The sequence below is a fragment of the Ambystoma mexicanum genome, chromosome 6p, assembly GCF_040938575.1.
Source record: "Ambystoma mexicanum isolate Mex_15411 chromosome 6p, UKY_AmexF1_1, whole genome shotgun sequence".
Taxonomy (NCBI): domain Eukaryota; kingdom Metazoa; phylum Chordata; class Amphibia; order Caudata; family Ambystomatidae; genus Ambystoma; species Ambystoma mexicanum.
This window is the reverse complement of record NC_090935.1, coordinates 1,487,459,378-1,487,476,181: the sequence shown is the minus strand read 5'-3', so window position 1 is coordinate 1,487,476,181 and position 16,804 is coordinate 1,487,459,378. Positions and strand designations below refer to the sequence as shown.

The window sequence follows — 16,804 nt, the reverse complement described above, 5'->3', positions numbered from 1 at the left end:
AAGCTAGTAAGCTTGCAGTTGTTTTTGGTACCATCTGCATTGTATTGTAAAAGCATTACTATTACATATAGGCTATGGCATTGTATCTGTAAGGTGGAACAATTGAATTGGAAGTAGTACATAATATGACATGTTTTGCATTTTGTATGAGCTGTTGAAATGGAATGGATTCACAGTTAGATATAGATACATACACAAAGCGCTTGTTAGGGATGTGTTCTTGTATCACATAGCTGCAGAGAGTGCATGTATGCTTCTACATGTATAAAATCCGGAAGATTTCATTTATAGGTATATTTTTGCTTTCCAGTACTTGCAATAAGTACATTAGAAATTCTTGTGGATCTGGGAGATTTCATTTATAGGTATATTTTTGCTTTCCAGTACTTGCAATAAGTACATTAGAAATTCTTGTGGATCTTCTTGTGTGTTTATAGTGAATCTCACCATTCCCGCACAGTAGTCCAATTCCTGCCTTATTCCTGAGACACTGTAAGTGTTTTCAGGATTGTTTGTTGCATTTCTATGAAGGAGTAGCATTTGTAAACACAACTGGTCCACGCCGTTTAAGTAAATGTTTTCAACAATTGGTGGCAACTGGAAAAGAACATTGATTGCTACATTTGCATAGCCATTTACACCAGTTGTGTTGGAAAATTTTAATTGACCAGACAGTTCTGTTTCTGAGTCATTTGATGGAAGTCCACGTGTTTATTTTTTTTTGTAGAGGTAGTTCTCTTTGTTTGTGCAGTTGGGTATACATTTGCCTTTTCAGTACATCCTTCTGTGGTTGTGGTAATTGATGGAGTAGCAGCTGCTTTAAATTTCTTTGGTGGTACTGTTGGTAGATCATGTATAAGTTGTGTTTGCACTAGTTTTCTTTTACAAAATTAGCATTTTTGAGGAACAGGGTACATTTTGAAATGGGATGTGTAGAGTACACAAGTCTGTTGTATTCTACGATGCAAGGAATGTCAGCCTTGACTTTGCTTGAATCAAAATTGACTTGAAATAGTCCTTCAAGTGAACGTAGGCGTGACAGTACTACGTAACTCGTGCCTTCTTTAAAAACTGTGCTGCCAATGTCAATCACTTCTTAATCTACGGTTAGACCTTGCGATTTATGAATAGTGACTGCATTTGCTAGAGACAGAGAAAACTGTTCTCTGCGTACATACATGTCTTTGAAAAGAAGGAATCGGGCTGTTGAGCATCCTATCCTTTTCACTTCTGAAAGTTTGTCAAAGTGGATGTTGACAAACTGAATGTTGTTGTCACGTGGGTATGTCTGGAAGCCAACAACTGTAAAGTGCTCCATTAACGAAACCTTGCTCCACATCAAGGTTATGCTTTAGCATTACTCTAAAGTTTAAACACAATATTAACATTTTCTCTATACCAGCTGTAAGGTATTTAGTCGTGCTGTGGCTTATTGACACAAAGGAACTGTCATACCGTCGACGTCCAGTTTGTCTGTGGATTAAATTTGCACTATTGGTTACATTTCTTTTTTCAACTTTGTTTCATTGATTTTTGCACAGCTTGCTAGGGTTGGCATTAAGGACATACAGTTTACAATTTTGTGTGCTAATTGTTCCATGACATCAGTAGCTCATGTGTTTTGCCCGTATAGCTCATGGATGTGTCTGCTATTTAAGATAGACTGTGCTTCTTTAGAAAGCACACCAATCTGAATGCTTTTCAAAATGTTAGCAAAGGTGAGGTCTGCAGACTGATGCATGTTTTCAGTTAGTTCTCTGTTTTGGAAATGTTGCCAGAGATTTACATTTCCTATGCTGCCAAGTGTCTTTTGGCACAGTTTGTGTCGTAAAGTTTTAAAGATAGGTTCCCCTTTCCCTGGTGTTAATTGAAGAAGATCTCCAAAAATAATAATGTGCTTTCCTCCAAAGGGTTCTTCTTAGTCTGTTTTAAGACTCTTGCAATCTGAGGTGAATCAAAGCCAACATTAGGTCGGAGACCATGCTCACCTTATCTATTAGTTGCATTTTCATTTGTTTCAAAACTCTGCGTAGCTCCATAGCAGCTTCTGCTGAAAGTCTGTAGTATTCTAATTTGTTTTGGTGTTCTACTGGAAGGAGTACCAATCGGTGTAAAGTAACACCACCTATCTTGTAGGCACCTAGACCTGTGGGAGCAGTTACAACAGCTGAAAGATGTGTGTTTGTCAATTGTTGGAGGAACCTGCTGATTTTTATTAATAATGCTTTGCTTGAGCTAGCTTGACCACTTACATACAGGAGTACAGGTTTATAGTTTTGAGAGGTACAAGTTTTAGTTTCATGCTGCACACCAAGTTCAATTTCTTTAGTTACTTCTAGGAAAATGCTATGCTGCTCATTGTTTAGTTGTGATTTCAGTAGAGCAAAGTCTTCTGCAGATTGCTCATACTGATACATGGTGTTCTCTACTTCAGTCATGGCTAATTCTGCCTCATTTGCTATGAGTGGCTGTCCAAATGGTTCTTGGCTTCCTGTAAGAGAAAGATGACTGCTCTCAGGAGTGTCTACATGTAGTTTTGCTTTATGTTCTTCTTCTTGTTGGTGTTCATTGTCCAACATATTTTTGTACTGTGTAAAGTTTATATCTGTTATAGTGCTTTGGCTTGCATTGAAAGCATCTTCATAGGAGGCATGGGTGTCCAATAAATCTTCTTCTTTCTCAATTTTTTAATAAGTTGCAGTAGTGACATGTAGTAAAGTTCACTATGTTGAGGAGATTTTAATGAAAGCTTCATCTGAATAATCAGGCTGCGTTTGGTAAGTTTAACCAGGCTGCCCTCACAACTTTTGACTATGCATTTACATTTTTCCTCCATCTGGTTTAATATTATTTTTGTATGAGAAGTTTTGGGCTATGTGGTATAGGCACATGGTTTCCAAAGGAGTACTCATGTTAGGGTAGTATGTGTCCAATAAGTTGTTTTTCAAAATGTCCTGGCTGTTGGGATTGTTTTTGGCTATTGTTTCTATGTCTTTGTATAATTTGAGAACTCTTTTTCTGGATGCAGAAGGACCAAGGCTTAGCCAGACTATGTTTTCAGATTTCCTATACATGGCTGTGCCAGTTAAACAGTCTGCGGCTTTGTAGCAGCAACATTCTCAATGGGGGAGCATTTTTATGCCAAAGCTTTATCATTTTTGTGGCAGTGTTTTGTCGGATGATATGTCATCCCAGAGGTCTTTCAGCTCAGTTTTCTCAGCTTTGGTTAAGTAGGGTGTGACATATCGTGCAACCGCAGTGGAATTGTCTGCAATGTACTGCACATCTATGTTTGCATTCCACAGGAGGGCAATGATTGCATTGTAATCATTGATGTAATTTGATTCTTCGGTTCTTTTTAAGCAGTATGTGTTCTTGGGCTATTTGCCTTTCACACTGTGTCTAATAGAAGAAATGAAGCTGTTTACTTGTCCTTTTGCTGAAACTTGTCTAGGGAAACCAAAGCAGCATTTGGTGTAGTATTTGCCATTGTTTTTATATTTGTGCTGACAATAGTTGCCACACTTGGGTCTTTGAAACAGAAAAATGTGTGCATGTAGGTCACTATGTGTGCTTTCTGAAGGGATTTCGCAAATGACATATTTGTGAATGAACTGCAAAACAGTGATATCACTGTCCTGGACAAATTTAGGAGCATCTTTAATCCACAAAAACATGAGGAGTGTGGTGATCCTCTGGCTTGATATTCTTTTCTCCAAAAGAAGTGTTCCACTTCTCGGAGGGGAGGAGTTGTTTTATTACAGGTGAAGTTCAGCATAGCAATAAAGTGATGATTGAAGTACCTTGATACATTTACAGGGTCAAGAGAGCAGAGTTCTCCTGGTGTTTTCATGTCTATCCCTGCTTTGTTTTAGTTTGCTATGCGTAGGACATCGTGCAAGTCGTCCCATGGATACTCTGCACAACTTAAAGTGACAAACCATGTGGGTGGGGCAAGGTTGCGTAACATACAGCATACATCTGTGTGATGTTGGAATGAGTATTCTTACGTAGCACGCATGTTTGCCAAGAGATTTGTAATACTTGACTGTAAAATTTCATCTTTCTCTTGCACCTTTTGAAGTAACTGCGTAGCAGACATGTTTAGAAAATTGGAACCTGTTTCAATGTGTGTCTATATTTTCTTTAAGACCTAATGGCAAATAAACTACTTTGCCGTGAATGCCTTTCAGTAATTCAGAAGGAGGCAACTTGGCTGTTTCGGTTGAAGGCGTATTATCGCTTGAAATGGGTGCAACGTTTGGATTACAATTATCTCACAGAAATTAAGCTGTTCAGAGTGGTTTTGGCAGTGGGAATATTTCCAAGTTATTAGTCATAGCCCGTGAAGGCATTTGGTTATTGTCAAGTTTTCCAGTCCAGTATGTGCAAAGTATTGAGTGGTTAGTAATTTTGTTCTTGTTTTCTGCTATAAAACAGAGAGCTAATTGGAACCATTGGGATTCCGCATTGTCTTCTACTTTGTTGTTATATCTATAGTTTTGGTGCTCTTTGTATAAAAAGTTCTGCGGCAATACACACATACTTGGTCTGGTACATCAGCAGATGTGCTTTTAAACTTTGCTATTTCTTTTTTGTATGTGTGTAATAGAAGGTTGGCATCGGCAAGGTTGTCATTACTTTCTTTTAAAGTTACTGGATTTTGTAAGTGCTCTTCAGTTCCAAAATATTTGCTTTGGATGTGGTCTATTTCTTCGAGCAGTTCTTCGGCTGTACCATGTAGGAGAATATAATTTAAATGCAGGACTTTTTGCATAATACAGTTTCTGAACAAGATTTCGTACAGTAGAATGGTGTGTTGTTGGCATTTTGATGTGGTGGAAGGTGCTTTTGGAAGCAGGTCCAGAAATGCAGGCTAATGAATGTCCCCATAGTCCTGTGTATTTTCACACTGGACAGGATACATAGTTTGTAGTATTTTAATGTTTAATTTGTCTTTGGCTTTCACATACTGATTGAGGAACTTCTGCAAAGATTTGAAAGATTGTTTTTGTACATTACACATTGAGGTGCATGGCCATTTGTAGACGGGGCAGATTGGTTCGGTGGACTGGAGAGTTGATTGTAAGTTTGCTGGGGATATTCTTGCAATTAGCATTTCTTCTCCCATAATGATATTGTCTACCTTTTCATACCAACACCCACTGCTATGTATGGCAATTGGGTTTGTTTGCTCTTGTATGCCTCTTCAGTGAAATATGACTCTGTGCTGGTGGTGTGAATCCACTCACCTGCACATATGTTTGCAAAGGTATCTATGCTGACATTGCATTTGTTGCGAAGTATTTCTTGTAGTTTACTAATTAATTTTGTTAGTGGTTTCATTCTGTTTAAAATGTATATAAATAATTTCCTTTTGAGGAGCATTGCACTGTCTATGAGAGGTTCCTAGATCAGTTTTCTACTGTAAGTTTTAAGGGTGGAGCGTGATTTCTCCCCTGTTTTTATAAGGTTCTGAAGGATTCTAAGGTGGAACATTTATTGTGAGATTACTTGTTTGGAATGCTTGGCTATGTTACTGTTGGTAGATGTACTGTTAGCACTACTGGTAGTTGCATTCTTCTTAATACATTTAGTTTTACATTTTGAAAGAGAAGTCACACTTTTTCTCCTGCTACCTTGTTCAGTTTTGCTTAGTGACTGTATTAGTAATTTTGTTTGAACTTTTTGTACGCAGTCTGCTAGAGGTGGATGGCCATTTTGCATGGCTTGAGTTTTATCTGCTATATTTTTGCGTTGTTTTCTACAGAGTTGCTTTTTGGTAGGCATTTTCTTGTGTCTGTTAGAGAAAAAATGAAAGTGTGGGTTTGGAAGTTGTGCAATGAATTTGTGTGTACTGTGCATGACTGTCTGAATATGAGGGCAGGTATACATAGAGGAGTATGATTGTGCAAAGGGCTGTTACTTTTGGTTGGGAAGGTTGTACTGCTATGTGTTTGTGTTCCAGTGGAAAAGGTTTGGTACAGTGTGTATGACAGTGTAATGTGCTTGAAGAAGTAGGGATTTTGCAATGTTCTTATAAAAGTACTGTGTGTTAACATACTGGTGTTCCGATGACAATAGAAACAGTGGACCTGACAAGGTACAATGAGTAAGGGTGAAACGAGTGCTGTGGGCTTGGATAACATTGTCTAGGCTACAGTACAACAACACTGCACTGTCTGAGTAACTGGCAGAACACTACAACAGTACTGCACTTACTTTTCTGAATGTGAAGAGTAAGTTTCTTCTGGGTTTTATATTCGAGCAGAGACATCACTGGCTTTTAGAAGGTGGATCTTCACTGCAAGTGCAAAAGAAGTAAGTTAGTGGGTTTGCGTGTTAATGGTACAGTAATAGCAGTAGGGGAACACATTGTTTTAGATTGTAGGAGGATTTGTTGGCAGGAAGAGTTAATGTTTGTGTGCAATTGTACAGCACTGCATACGAGTGGGGACTTGGGAGTATTAGCATTGTTGGTATGGGGGCCAGTGCTGCAGTGATAACTGTGCTCTATGGGGCTGCATCTTTGAAGTGTGTGAGATGTTTTTGCACTATTTGTTTTGGAAAGGGATTAGTGGAAGTCATAGTACAGTGAGAAAAAGGGAGAAAGATGTAGAGATTGGAAAGGAGAATGTTACTGTGTGTGGAAATTTGTTAAGTTTCTCACACTTAGATGCTCGCTACATGAGTGCAGAAATTATTTTCAGTTTTTGCATTTATGTAGCAAAATTTACAGATAACACTGTTTCCAATGTACACATGCATTTCTTTGCTTTCCTCCCAATGGGGCATTTTGTCAATTGTGCAATGCATACGGTTGGCATGCTTTCCTAATATACATGCAGTTTCCCTTTTTTGTGTCCATTCTGGGCATTTCACATAGGATCTGGCACTTGCATATGCTGCAATCTATGTACTTGCTTTGCTTTGGTAAAATACATGCAGTTTTCATTTTCTATGTGCATTACAAAATATATGCATACCTGTAGTTTGTGTTGATGGATGTAGATGTGGATGAATCTAGAAGTAGAAATCTTGGAGAGTTTTACAGTACTTTTGGATGCAGGTGCTTGGGAATCATAGGAGACCTGTGCTCTGAGTGTTGAACGGCACATCTGCGGTGTTGTACTGAGTTACTAGAGTTAGATGTAGAGATCTTGGATGTGATTGGTGGATGGTTGTGGGACTGCTTACCAGTAGCCAATGAGAGAGCGCTGTAAAGTGTGAAATAGAAAGACACCACGGTAGTTCGCAGATCACACGTGCTACATCCGGGGCTTCTCAGCATGCCTGGCATGGAAATGGGAGTGTACTGTGGGGATTAGCCAATCAGGTGTTAAGGGTGTGCTTTACAGGAAGGGAGAGTGATACTTTTTTTCATTGCTGTGTTGGTTGTGTAGTGAAGATGGCTGGAGTTATTGTATGGATAATGGGATATTCCTTTGTTTGTGATCTGGAGAGGTATACAAATGCAAGAGGTGTTTCTGCAGATTTTGGTTTTTCAGGCCTGGAGGCTTTATGGTGCAGTGTGCCTCACCGCTGCTTTTTGTAGAAACATGGCTAGTTTTGGAACTCCTGATGTTTTGGTAGTGCACTGTGGAGGAGAGCATTTGGGGTACATCAGTGCCCCAAGTTTGATTCCTGCATTGAAGTTGTTGGTGGAGGAATGAATGCTGCTTTTCCCAAGTGCAAAGGTGTTTTTTTCTGAAATACTACCAAGAGCACAATGGAATAACCCCAAAGTCTTCAATCCCCAGAAAAATGTTGGAAGGTGCATTGTTAATAGAGGCATGGGTATAGTTTTGCAGCATGCTGAGATGTCTGTTTTCTCCAATGACAACATTGACTCCCTTAGTGTGCACTTTACTGCAGATGGCGTTTCGTAGTCCATTCTTGGAAACACTTGTTTCTTTTGAAATCTAAGGGATGCTTTGCAGAGGTTGATGTAAGGCAGTACAGAGGAAAAGAAGAGAGAACCCCCCAAAAAATACAAAATAAAAGGGTTTTGTTTACGAGCACCTTTAAAAAAAATAGACTTTTTTCAGAGCCACCACTAAAGAGGAAACCTCCTACCCAGGTTAAAATATATTTCCCCACCCCCATGAATTGCACGATATGTCAGCGGAAACTGCTGTAGTTCGCAGATCGCACGTGGCACATATGGGGCTTTTGAGGATAGCAGGCATGGAAATGGGACTGTGGAGGCCAGGGGATTGGTCAATAAGGCTTCCTGGGTGTGGTGTGTAAGGAGAGACTGTGGCAGAAGGTCTGTTTGCTGAGAGGAGTGCAGATGGTTATGGCTATGGCTGTGTCTTTCAGGAGGCAGAGTGTGTGGATTTTGGGGGACTCGTGGATACATTGGTTGCAGGTGTATGCAGGGCACCGTGGAGTATGGATGTGCACTGGTATGGAGTGCGTGACATGAAGTGGCTGGATTTGCTTCCCCTTTGTACCACTTTGGTGACATAGCATCATCCAGCCATTATTATTCTTCATTGTGGAGGGAACAGTTTAGGCCATGTTACTGGAATCTCTTTGCAATTTGCGATGAAGGAGGCACTTGGGAAAGTCATGGAAATATTCCCAAACTCTCGCATCAATTTTTTCGCGCACAGATGTGGCTGCGCTCTCCATCATCTGGTCAGAAAATGGAGAAAGTCAGGCGTAATGTCAACAAGGATATTTGCGCATTTTTGCGGGATGTTGGTATGTCTTCCTTCCACAATGAAAACATTACATTTCGTAGCACCAATATTTTCCGCAGACACGGCGTCCATCTTACTTATGCTGGCAATCACCTTTTTTTGCACAATATACAAAATGCTTTTCAACCAATTTTGCAAGCATGGGAAGAATTTTTGCAGTAGATGTTGGCCATCACAAAACTTGCAAGAACAAAATGAAAATCCCAAAAGGCTCTTTTCAGAGCCACCACTTTGTCCCGGAAAAGAATGCAATGGTTTATACGCTGCCACCCCATGCATGCTTTGGAAGTCTGCAGACAACCGCGCTGTCCGCGGACTTCATGGACTGCGCAAGACCTGCACGATTTCATTGGCACTTCTATTTTTAAACTGTGAAAGGGGGCTCTGAAAGGAGTCTTTTCTGTTGTTTTTTTGTTTGTTTTGAGAATTTCTTTTTTTTTAAACACATCACACATGGGAGGGAAGAGTAGGCAGAGTAGGGAAGTGTAGGGAGGGTAGGGAAGGGGCTCCACCACCGGGATAAGAAAGGACAGATGGAAAGAGGAAAATGTTGGGTGCGCCTAATTGAGGTAGGGGGCACTTTCCTTCGTGGTCTTAGACCGCAGTCTCAAAACCACTCGGGAACTGCTCACCCCTGCAGAATACTGTGTTGCAGTACACACACAAAACTGTAACTGAAAGGTAAGGATCTACTGCCGTGCATATGGACTGCAAGGCTGTTGGAGGAATCCTCTGCCCCAGAGGAGTGTCCCGTGTGGTGACTGGAGATGTTGAGGGTGCTGCAGTGGAACTCAACCTACTACCCTGTTTGAAGGGGAGGACACTCCGAACTGCTGCTTTGTGGATGGATCTTAGGTGTCACTGCATGGCGGTGGTCCCATAACTGTACAGCCCAGTTTTTCCGCGATTGAGTACCATTCCGCATTCATTGCCGCAAACCCTGGCCACACTAGCCTTGGGCTTATCTCCAACGGTGGTAAAGAGCCTCCACACCCAAGACTCACGTCGGCAGCAGGTAGCAGGGACTTCCACTACCTCATTCTATTCTTTCTCCTCTGTATCATCACACCTGTTCCCCTCCCCAGGCCGTTGGGAAGGTTGTAGTGGTGGTGGAGATGGTGGGGGTGATGCTGAGGCAGAGGCAGCAGGTGGAACAGCAGTGGATGCCATTATGGAGGTAATCCAGGTAATCAAGGAACTCAGCAGCCCAGCAATCCATCAATCCAGCAATGTTGAGCAGTAATGCAGCAATCCAGCAATGTGGAGCAGTGTCTGTCCTGGAAATCAAAAAACAGAATGAGGAGCAGCGCTGGGGTGTGGCCTTTTATTGGGGTGCTGGGGAGCACTTTGTGTACAGTCGCGTGGTCCGCTGACACATTGATCCCCAAGCTGGGCCCAAAAAGTTCCAAAAAGTGTCCAGATCGCTAGGGGCATGGCCTGGGACCTATGCAAGGGTGAAGTTTCACAGTAAAACACCTTGGATTTCTCTAGGATTCGGCCCAAAGTTCCGGAAATGGACCCTGGCCAACTACCAGCACCCATCCACGACACTGAGAATGAACGGCAACAATTAGCCCAGGATTCGGATCACCAGGGGCACACGGCAGGGTGCCCCCTGTCCCTGCTCATCTTCGCCCTGTATATGGAGCCGTTTGCCTGCAGAGTCCGCGATAACCCCCAGATAAGCAGGCTGACGGTGGGAGAGGAGGCCTACAAAATAGCCCTGTACGCAGATGACATCCTCCTGACTCTCACCAAGCCTGAAACATCCTTGGAGGCCCTATGGAGCGAACTGGCTAACTTTGGGGCGGCCTCTGGGTTCTCGGTCAACCTCGAAAAATCAACAGCCCTCGGGATCAACACCTCAAGAGCATCGGTCGAGTTGCTGGCCGCCAACCAACCCATCCAATGGGTCAACTCACACTTCAGCTACCTGGGGGTCCAAATCCCAAGCAAAATAGAGAATGCGTATAAGCTAAACCTCCCCACTCTCCTCAAGGAGCTGCAATCAGACCTGAACAGATGGAAAAAGCAACAGGTGTTTTGCCTGGGAAGAATAACAGCGGTCAAAATGAACCTGGTGCCCAGACTCCAATACCACTGCCAGGCCCTCCCTATCTCCATCCCCAAGAAGGACCAACAGAAACTTCAAGCAAACATCCTGAAGTTCATCTGGGGGGGAAGAAACCGCAAATAGACAGGAGGGTGATGCTCTGAGGCAGAGAATCTGGAGGCCTGGGGGCCCCAGAGGTGGACAGGTATTGCCTCACGGCCCATCTCACACCGTCTTTCACCTGGTCTTTAAACTCCAACAGACCGTGCTGGATACAGCTGGAGGAGGACTGGTGCGGCAGCCCCCTGGAGCCACTCCCGCACACCATCAGGCCGATCGACCCCCCAAATGTGGGACCACTGTCCGCGACCAAGAACACGGTAGAAAACTGGAGGAAGGCAGCCAGACGATAGGGCTGCAGGACCACAACTGGCCCATTGTCACTGATCTGGGACAACCCAGACTTCACCCCCGGCAAAACACCAAACAACTTCGACCACTGGAGGGCGGGAGGGCTGAAGCTTCGAGGAATGCAAGAGTAAATTTGGAGTGCCTGAAACGGAAAGATTCTGCTACGCGCAGCTCCGACACTGGCTCTCACATGAGTCGATGAAGCTGTATGGCAGCAGAGAGCTGACGGCTCTGGAAAGAACCCTTACAGCATCGCCCCCCGCAGGGAAAATATCGACCCTGTATAGACTACTGGACAAAGAAGACCCCAACAAAAAGGAGGCCTATATGGAGAGGTGGGAAAGGGACATGGGCAGAGCAATTGAGATATAAGAATGGGGCCAGATCTGGACCAGAGTTCAAAAGAGCTCAAAATGCGTCACAAATAAAGAGGGAGCAATCAAAACCTGTTACAGATGGTACCTAACCCCGGAGACGCTAAACAAAAGTAACCCAGCAATCTCCCCGCTGTGCTGGAGAGGATGCACAGACACAGGCACATTGTTCCATATGCTCTGGTCGTGTCCGATGGCCACAAAATATTGGAAAGAGATCCTGGACCTTATCAAACAAATCACTGGCCTCTCAATCCAGTGGGACCCGGGGATAATCTTACTAGGTAGCAGAGGGGACGGCCAATTCCCCCTGACCGGCAACCTGGCCAACCTGTGCACTCAGCTCCTCATGGCAGCTAAGATCGCCATAGCCGGACTGTGGAAGCATCCAGAGGGCCCCGCAGTGGCCCTGTGGTGAGCCAAGTGCTGGGACATCGCAGTGGCGGAAAAAATAACTGCCGCTTGCCTGGGAAGGGCGGAACAAGTTCTATGACACCTGGGCCCCTTTCATGGACTACGTGGAGCAGTTACCCGGCATGGCAAGAAAGCCCCCGTCCCTCCGCTGGCTGTCCTACTAGGACTAGGCGTCCCAGAACCCTGGCCGGAGGCCCTCATGGAATTCTCCCCCTGGGCTCTGGCAAGCCGTAGTTGAAGCAACGACGCCCAGCAGGCACACCCTGAGGCTCTCCTACTGCAGACGTTCTCCAGCCAGATCTCCCTGTGGAAACCAGCAGCTATCCCCCAGGACTTGCAGCACCCAAGCCCGGTCCTCTCCTCCACGCTCCCAGTGTTCCCCCCTAATCCCCATTTGGTTATGTTCCTGTTTCGTAGTGTTTCATCTCTGATCTCACTGTGTGCTAACCAAACATATGCTGTTGAGATGCTTGTTTAATGTCAAAATCAAATAAAAAGATTTGTTGGAGAAAAAAAAGCACTTTTTTGCTGTTCAGTGGCCTGGACCCTGTTCGCGAATAAGGACCGACACTCAGCATGGGTGCGGTCACATGGTGATGTCGTGGACGTTCGCGAATGGGATGGCTGTCCGCAGGACACCTATTGCATGGGATCCATAATGTGCGCATGTGCAAAGGTATTCTACGGACAGGGTTGGGGTCCCCAAACTAATTAAAAGTGTGACACACATGTGGCAGACAGTTCTCAACAGACGCAGTGTTCATAGGACCCAGGGGATAAGATGTCCATGCGCCCAGGTGTCTGCAGACATGGGTGGGGTCCCCAAACTAATTAAAGTACATCACCTCTTTGCAGACATGCCGGATAGACAAGATGTTCATAGTGATTGGGGGTGGGGGGAATGCGCATGCCCCCAACGGTCCGGCGGACAGGGTTGGGGTCCCCGAACTAATTAAAATTATGCCACAACTTTGCGGACAGGCGCGTTGTCCGTTGGACACATGGAATAAGATGCGCATGCGCCCAGGTGTATGCCAGACATGGGTGGGGTCCCCGAATTAAAGTACATCACGGATAGGCATGCTGTTCATAGGAATCAAGGGGAGAGATGCGCATGCCTCCAAGTGTCCGCTAATTAAAGGTTTGTTGCAGCTTTGTGGAAATGCCAGACAGGCACAGAGTCCTACGGACACCTCCATTTTGAATGTGGACTTTCCAGACAGGCGCAGTGTCTGTAGGACACCTCCATTTTGATTAATTGTGGACATCCCGGACAGTACAGTGCTCCAGGGACTCATAACAGGGCTTTTTAAAAAGTAAACACACTCACACAGCAACAGTATACACATATAACATTATTTATACACATACATACAAACAATTAGGACAGGGAAAGGATAGCAGAAATTGAGACATGTCGGGGGAATTGGGGTTTTCCACAGGTTGGGCATCAGGAGAGGAAGGGATTGAGGGATTGAGGGCACATCATAATGTCTTTGCTTACAGGGAATTTGTCAGGATGGTTGGTTGGGACAGGGGATAGGGGTACAGGTGCAGGTGCTGGGACAGTGGTATTTAATATTGTCCATTATATGTCTCTGTACGTAATCTTTTAAGTCGCCAGCACTGTTCATTAATTGGTCCATTTTTGCCTCCAGGCTCATTAGTTGATTTTGTACAATGTTAGTTTGGTTTTCTATGTGCCCATGGACTTATGGAGGAGCTGCTGCTTCTGGGCCATTCCCTTCATTTCCTGTATGTACTGTTAAAGAAAAAAATATGTCTCAGGTACATGTGAAGCAATGTGTATTAATTGTCTTACTTGTAAAACTGCACTCTGTACCGATGGAGTTACTGTCTTCACTAATTTCATCACAAGGGAAAATCTCTTCAATACACTCCAGGGTGCTTGCCATTTCTGTGTGAAAAAAACCCAACTTTTTACTAGTCATGTATTCAGAACAAATTGCACAGTTACAGGAAAAATATAGTGTACTTACCACTTTCTGATACGGTTACTACTTTGGACTTCTCCTGCTGACAGTTGCTTCTCAGTTTATGTAAAGCAGCACTGAGGTAATACGGTTGGAAGCACAGGTTATTTTTCTTCTTGATGCATTCCATTATGTTGCACACCCTATGCAATTGCACTGCTGCTTTTATAAGTACAGAGCTTGTAGACCTACTTCATTTTACCTTATAATTCACTTATGTGTTGCTCTTTAAACATGTTCAGTGTCTTTGCTGCTTGCTGCAACAATGTAAGACAACCCCTGAGTTTTTGGACCGTGTGGAAGCTACCCGAGGTCTTCGGACACTCAAATAGTCTGCAGACACTGTGGTTATCAGCATGGGGCCAGTGGGCTCAGTATGTTGTATGGAACATCTATACAAATTAAGGGTATCCTGGAAAAACCTATGCAATTCAGTGAAAGTTGTTAAAGGGACATTATGGTTAAGTTGCGCTAATAAAAACCTATCCGTATTATGGTTACAAGTAAAACCGAAAAACCCCAGAAATTCCCCAGTTATGGTAAGCTAAGCAACCATAACTCGTGCCACCACCGTGCACTGCTAAGACTAACACCCATGACATCACTGATGACATCACATGTGCATTTACTTTTCATGAAAAGCCTCTACAAAATATTGGGCCTCATTAGGACCCTGGCGGTATGGGTTTAACGGTGCCGTTAAAGGTGCCGGTGCCGTTAAACCCATACCGCCCTATTACGAGGTTCCCTCCCAGGACTGGTCAGACCAGACGTCCTTTGCGGGTCCCGCAAGGGGACCAGGGAGATAACAACAGGCCCGTTATTAACAGGCCCTTCGTTAGCTCCCTCCCCATTCCCATTGAGCCCTATGGGGGCTCGAATGGGAATGGGGATGGTCTGGTCCGGGTTCCCTGAATGGGGAGATACAGGGCCCTCCAAGGTCGGAATGGCCTGGTATTTCCCCATTCAGGGAACCCGGACCGGACCCGAGTTTGGAGGCAGCCATGCCCTTATTAAGGGCATAGCTACCTCCAAACTCCTAATGAGGCCCATTGTCATTATAATGTTGGCAGAAAACTATCAGACGTGATTGGTAGAAATATCATGACATACATAGTTCATTAGTCAAAGCAATGCAATAAACACCATTGTATTAGAGTTTTTTGCAGCATAGAAACCTACTTATGTGGAAACGTAGGCATTGTGTGCAACATACACCATAGAGGTGCAATATTCATAATGTTGACATGTTTGAAAGTGAATTAATGAATGCTTTCATTTCAGAGTTTTGTGTATTATGAAACATTTAATAAGTAGCTATTAATGCCTCATTTACAACATAATTGTAGAAATTCACACACAACATAAAGACACCACAACGCATACAAATATGAGCATATACAGGGAAAGCAAAATAAGCAAAACAGTAGCAGTATTACCAGAAAGTGTTCCTAGCCTAACTGATTATCTTCATGCACAGAAATTATTGCTGTGTTTCAGGCTTGCTTCTTCCCCTATGTATATGCATCTTATGATGTGACTGAACCCTAAGGAAAGTAGTGTCAGAACATGTGAGAAGGGTAAGGTCTCCAAATATAGTATCTTTTGAATTTTTAATTCCTGACTTTCAGTGAAGATAACCACCTGGCCTACACATGTCAGTGAACAAAATAAAAGTGTGATTCAGACATGTGATGTCATCAGTGATGTCATCAATGACATTTGTGATGTCATCTTTGATGTCATAGTTGTTAGTCGTAGCAGTGCACGGTGGTGGCGTGAGTTATGGTTGCTTAGCTTACCATAACTGGCGAATTTCTATTGTTTTTCGGTTTTACTTGTAATAACCATAATATGGATGGGTTGTTATAAGCGCAATTTAACTATAACGTCCCTTTTAACAAAGTGTTTTCACTGAATTTGATAGGTTTGTATAAGCGCAACTTAACCATAACGTCGCTTTAACAAAGTTTTTTCAATGAATATATATATATATATATGTATAAACATATATTTTTTTACACCTGCATGCCAAATAACAGCACTCATTAACTATCACTGTAAAATGCGGGGTTGCATATTACTGCAATGTGGTAGGGGTCACTTTATGCTATGCAAACATTAATAAAGATTGCACTACTATGCAACATGCAAATACCTGAATATGATATAATGAATATTTAAATATGCAATAATTAATATTATTAAAACGTTCCCAAAATGATAACGGAGGAAAACCGGGGGGTCTCAGTATAGTTATGGGGATCCAAAAATGCCTTTGAGAAATCGTCTTCATTTCAACATTAACTAGAGTCAATGCAGACGCCCTTCTTGTAAAATGAATCCATGACCACCACACATGAACTGAATCACATGAATCAGTGTTTTTCCAGTTCATGTGACGGTTGATGAAACCATACATTCAAATAATTCACTTTTTAAATAATGTTGCATTGCAATCCTAAAAACATAAACCTTATAACACAGTAAGTAGACGATGATTAGCTGGAAGAATGCGTTTGTTTCCACATTTCCATGCGAAAAAAGATTGCATTTTGCAACATGCAAATAAAATATGCCTCAAATTACCGATACAAACTTTACAATGGCCACATATTTCGTTCTCAGTAAGTTTAACTTTAAACAATTTATCAGGCGTCCAAAACAATGTGTGTAAAATGAATACCTTAGGTTGGAGTAGCGTGACAGGCAAGAAGCCCGGAATTGTTAAAGAGCCAGACCCTCCCGCACTCAGTTTATGAATGATCTGGCCTTTTGTATGAGGAATACGCTTTGTGTAGGTTTTTGATGCAACATGCCCAGATGGCAGATGCATGAACAATCTTTAAA

General features: G+C 43.1%; 1 protein-coding gene across 3 annotated transcripts in view; it reads right to left on the bottom strand.

Moving 5' to 3' along the window:
- The window catches only part of LOC138510563 (uncharacterized), a 1,136,503-nt gene that overhangs the window by 252,519 nt on the left and 867,180 nt on the right, over positions 1 to 16,804 (bottom strand). The window lies entirely within an intron of this gene.